Consider the following 5523-nt stretch of genomic DNA (forward strand, 5'->3'; position numbering starts at 1 on the left):
GGGTTAGATGAGTGGACAGTGAGGTGGGTTGAGAACTGGCTGTCGGACCGGGCTCAGAGGGTCGTGATCAGTGGAGTAGAATCTGAATGGAGGCCTGTGACTAGCGGTGTTCCCCAGGGCTCGGTGTTGGGTCCAGTCCTGTTTAATACCTTCATTGACGATCTTGATGAGGGAACAGCATCCACCCTCAGCAAGTACCCCATGATACAAAGCTGGGAGGAGTGGCTGACACGCAGGACACAGCGCTGCCATCCAGAGAGACCTGGACAGGCTGGAGAGCTGGGCAGGGAGAAACCAGATGAAGTTCAACAAGAGCAAGTGTAAAGTCTTGCACCTGGGAAGGAACAACCGACTGTATCAGTACAGGTTGGGGGATGACCTGCTGGAAAGGAGCTCTGTGGAGAAGGACCTGGGGGTCCTGGTTGATGACAGGTTGGATATGAGCCAGCAGTGTGCCCTGGTGGCTAAGAGAGCCAATGGGATCCTGGGATGCATCAGGAAGAGCGTGTCCAGCAGGTCGAAGGAAGTGATCCTCCCCCTCTACTCTGCGTTGGTCAGGCCCCACCTGGAGTACTGTGTCCACTTCTGGGCTCCCTGGTATAAAAAAGACAGGGACCTTCTGGAGAGAGTCCAGAGAAGGGCAACGAAGATGATTAGGGGCCTGGAACATCTCCCCTATGAGGAAAGGCTGAGTGAGCTGGGTCTGTTCAGCCTGGAGAAAAGAAGGCTTAGAGGGGACCTAATTAGTGTTTATAAATATCTTAGACTTGGGATGCAGGGGGAATTGGCCAGCCCGTTCTCAGTGGTCTGTGGGGACAGGACTAGGGGCAATGGCTGTAAGCTGGAGCACAGGAAGTTCCACACCAACATGCGGAAGAACTTTTTCACAGTGAGGGTGACGGAGCCCTGGGACAGGCTGCCCAGGGAGGTGGTTGAGTCTCCTTCTCTGGAGATATGCAAGTTTCGTCTGGATGCCTATCTGTGTAATATGAGCTGGGGAGCTGCTTTGGCAGGGGGGTTGGACCCGATGATCTCTTGAGGTCCCTTCCAACCCCTAAGATTCTGTGATTCTGTGATTATTAAACTGGATCATGTTGAACTGCTGTTTGTTGTCAGAGAAATATGTCTGTGCTTGTGAGCACAGATGATGCCAGGAAAAGTGTTGGGAGTCTCAGAAGGCCAGTGAGGGAACTGCTGGGCTTGGGGAAGAGCAAGGTTCTCCATGCAGGGCTGGATCTCAAGGGACTGCTTTTCCTGCCTGTCCAGATCTCCTTAGCAGACCCATATCCATCACAGAATGCTGCTGTCACTTCTTCTATCAACTGAGCCATGACAGAAAATACCCGTGACTGGAAAAAGGTCCTCCATGGGAAATCCCTTTGAAATCTTCATCTCTAAAGACCTAACTGAAATACAATTAGTTGTAGGAGTTTTGAGTTTTTTAATGAAATAGACTTGAAGAGAAATCCTCATAAGGGCTTTCAGGATGTTGATGAGCCTCATGGTGTATATTCTTCTGAATCCCCAGACCTCAGATACCAAGAGAAAGAAAGGTGAAGAAACCTCTCAAGAAGTTCAAGTCAAGAGTAATGCCCAAAGTACCTTGAAGCACTAACAGGCCCCACTGGGAGCCATTACTGACAAACGTCCCAATGCTCATTAGAGCAGACAACTGGAGGCCATGAGGACAAACACAGACAAAGCACAGGCAGCTCGGATGCTGTGGACACCCTGGCTTGGTTTGTCTGATGAAGCAGCAATGCCAAGTGCTGACCCCAGCCCTGGACAGGGAGATCCTGAGAATATCAGAGATGAGATCATTGAAGAATACCCATGAAGCCTGAGACACCAGGAGGGAGCCTAGAAGAACTGTTCTTCTCCTGTTGAGATGGGCCAGGTTTCTGGGATAGAGGGAGCTCATGGCAACCCAGCAGCACTGCAGAGAGACAGCTCTGCCCAGGAGCAGCTCCTCTGCCAAGCACACAGGGCTGGGGACACTGCCTGTAGGCACCAAGGGGAGACCTGTGAGGCTGAGAGAGCTGATGGATGCTGAGAGCTCACTGGAGAAGAAATCTCAGCAGCCTCTGCCTGGTATGTCTGTGGGTGCAGGGCAATGCAGGTTCTGTTCCTGGAGGGATCTCCTAAAGCTGGGACATGGAGCAGTGTGTGGGGTCTGTCAGGAGGACATGTTCTGTATAGGACCTGAAAGTGCTGCCTGGAAAGGATGCCCTTCTGCCCCATCAGAGGGACAGGGCAGGACAGCTGTCTTCTCCTGGGCATGGCTGCATTCGCACTGTGGAAAGAAGCGGTGGATGTAAAGTCTGACACATGGAAATATGGTGCAGGGTCCTTGTCCCAGAGAGAAGAAACCTCCGAGTGCCTGTCCTTCTAGCCTTTTGGGGAATGTTTCTCGCTGTTTCTCCTCCTGGTCTTGTTGCCTTTCTCACACCATTTCCTGGGGCTCTGGGCAAATCCAATTGTGGGGCTGGCACTGAGTGACCCTCACTTCAGTACCCCCATCTTTAGGACTGGAAATTCCCAGGGGCTCCTGTTGGGCAGCAGGCTGCCTCCCACAATGGCTCCGCTCTCCCAGGGACTCTTGTGCCCCAGAGAGGAGCCCCATGCAGGAGACATCTCGGCACAGAGGCCGTGGCAATGCCACTCATCACCTGTGTGTGGGCAGCTGCACTGAGCCCTCTGTGTCCCTGGCTAGGAGTGGGGAGCTGAGATCCTCCTTGGGTAGGATGAGACTGCAGGAGGGCTTTGGAGCTCTGCCCTGTGAGACTGGATTCCTCAGCTCTCTGTGGGGTCCAATTTCTTATACAGAGAACAGCAGGGTGTGATCACAGAGCGTCTACAACAGGGCAGCTGAGAGCAGGGCTGATGGACAGAGCAGCTCTCCCCACTCTGCACTCAGGGGAAGGTTTCACTGGCACTGCAGCAGCAATGTCAGGCAGTTCTGACAGGAGAAACACTCCTCAGCACATTCCTATCCACAGGGGATTTAGTCTGAGATCACACCACCCTTCTATTTACTGACTGCTGCCAGGCAGGACTGAGTTCTCCAGAGCCCACAGCTGACCCTCCTCCCAGCAGTGGCACACTCAAGCCAGCACAAAGCAGACCTGCCAAAAAGGACCTGCTAAAAGTCCTCCTGAATAAAGACAGTCAATCTGAGTGTATTTCATTAGAATTGGAGGAGGTTTTTTGTCAAAAAAGAGTTCCCTAACTTCTCACTTTGCCTTTTCCTCCTTTCACAGGTCTCCACACTTGATGGCAGCAGATGTCCAACAGCAGCAGCTCCATCAGCCAGTTCCTCCTCCTGCCCTTTGCAGACACACGGGAGCTGCAGCTCCTGCACTTCTGCCTCTTCCTGGGCATCTACCTGGCTGCTCTCCTGGGAAACGGCCTCATCATCATCACCATAGCCTGTGACCACCACCTCCACACCCCCATGTACTTCTTCCTCCTCAGCCTCTCTGTTCTCGACCTTGGCTGCGTCTCAACAACAATCCCAAAATCCATGGCCAATTCCTTGTGGGACACCAGGGCCATTTCCTACACAGGATGTGTGGCTCAACTCTTTCTCTTTTCCTTTTTTATCTCCACAGAGTTCTGTCTTCTCACAGTCATGGCCTATGACCGCTACGTTGCCATCTGCCTCCCCCTGCACTACGGGACCCTCCTGGGCAGCAGAGCTTGTGTCCACATGGCAGCAGCTGCCTGGGCCAGTGGGTTTCTCCATGCTGTGCTGCACACAGCCAATACATTTTCACTTCCCTGTGCCATGGCAATGATATTGACCAGTTCTTCTGTGAAATCCCCCAGATCCTCAAGCTCTCCTGCTCAGATGCCTACCTCAGGGAAATTGGCTTCCCTGTGCTCAGTGCCTTTTTAACTTTTGGGTGTTTTGTGTTCATTGTGGTGTCCTATGTGCAGATCTTCAGGGCTGTGCTGAGGATCCCCTCGCAGCAGGGACAGCACAAAGCCTTTTCCATGTGTCTTCCTCATCTGGCCGTGGTGTCCCTGTTTGTCAGCACTGGTGTGATTGCGTATCTGAAGCCACCCTCCATCTCCTCCCAATTTCTGGATGTTCTAGTGTCATTTCTTTACTCTGTGGTTCCACCAGCAGTGAACCCCCTCATCTACAGCATGAGGAACCAGGAGCTCAAGGATGCTGTGTGGAAACTGATGACTAGATGTTTCTAAGCAGAAGTGAACTGCTCATCTTCTGCCTATCACTGACCATGTAACTCACCTTAGGACCAGTCTGTATTTAGAAGTATTTTCCATTTGGTTGGTTGTTTTTATTCATTCTAGATTTTCTAAGCTGTAACATGTCCCACATCCGTCCCATTCCTAACGCAGTGTGTCCTGATGTTCTGTGAGCCAGACATCGTGTAATGACAAGCTGTACTCTCCTTGCATTGTGTTTGTCTTCAAAGGGCCAGAATATTTCTTTCTATTTCTCTAGTTTTCTTTTTGTTTTCTTTTCTTTTTTAAAAAAAACAACTTTTCATCAGCTGAATGACTCGATTACTGGTCTGAAATGGTGAAGATTTCCCACTACAGAAGAAGAGGAGTTTCCAGGAAGTGTACACATGGCAGCAGAAGAAATATTGGCCTGCCCCTGTACCTGTACCCTAGTCTGTCTCTTACATCTCCCTCATTGTTCAGGCGTTTCAACGTCTCCTGATGACAAGGCCTTGTCTAGGACATCTTTTCAGCAGAGTAGCTGAACATGTGCACTTCACTTTGCTCATATGTTTCTACTTCTGCTTGCTCTTTTGTCATTCAGGTGCTGCTCAGCTCTCTGGTGTCTGCTTTGATCTTCAGACCTCTGGACCAGCCCCCATTGCAGCATGCTGCTGAACTTTCTTCCATGATCTGAGATATGACAGAAACATTTTTTCCTTTGAAAAAATCCTGCATTGTGAAACTCCTTTGAAATTTTCATCACTCAAATAAAACCTCTCTAATTAGTTATACAAGTCTTAATTTTTTTAATTAAAATGAGTTTAAGAACCATGCTTGTAAGGGCTTTGTGGTTGTTAATGAGCCCCATGGTGTCTTTTCTTCTGAGTCCACAGACCTCAAGGTACAAAGAGGAAGAAACCTCTCCAGAAGTCCAAGTCAGGAGTAATGCCCAAAGTACCTTGAAGCACTAACAGGCCACACTGGGAGCCATTACTGACAAAGCCTCCCCATGGGCTTGTTTGAGCAGACAACTGGAGGCCATGAGGACAAACCCAGGCAAAGCACAGGCAGCTCTGATGCTGAGGACACCCTGACTTGGTCTGATGAAGCACCAATGCCAAGCACTGACCCTCAGCCCCTGGACAGGGAGATCCTTACCCTCACCTGTGTCTCAGGACCTCTTCCTTGGGATGTGGAGTATGACACCAAGGGACAGACAGTGGTATGATACATGGTGGCTTCCCCTGGGGTGGGTGCAAGGAGGCTATGATACTCCATGGCAGTCAGGACAATGTGGTGCCTCTGAGGCCTCTGTGGCAGGGATAT

The 5523-nt window shown here is 50.8% G+C and overlaps 1 pseudogene across 1 annotated transcript; it reads left to right on the forward strand.

Annotated features, from left to right (window-relative positions):
• Positions 1-3283: 3283 nt before the first annotated feature.
• Positions 3284-4209, forward strand: LOC311202385 (olfactory receptor 14A16-like; annotated as a pseudogene). Its single transcript has one exon. The product of its transcript is annotated as an olfactory receptor 14A16-like (transcript).
• Positions 4210-5523: the final 1314 nt, after the last annotated feature.

The sequence above is a fragment of the Gallinula chloropus genome, assembly GCF_964237585.1.
Source record: "Gallinula chloropus genome assembly, chromosome: 30".
Classification (NCBI taxonomy): Eukaryota; Metazoa; Chordata; class Aves; order Gruiformes; family Rallidae; genus Gallinula; species Gallinula chloropus.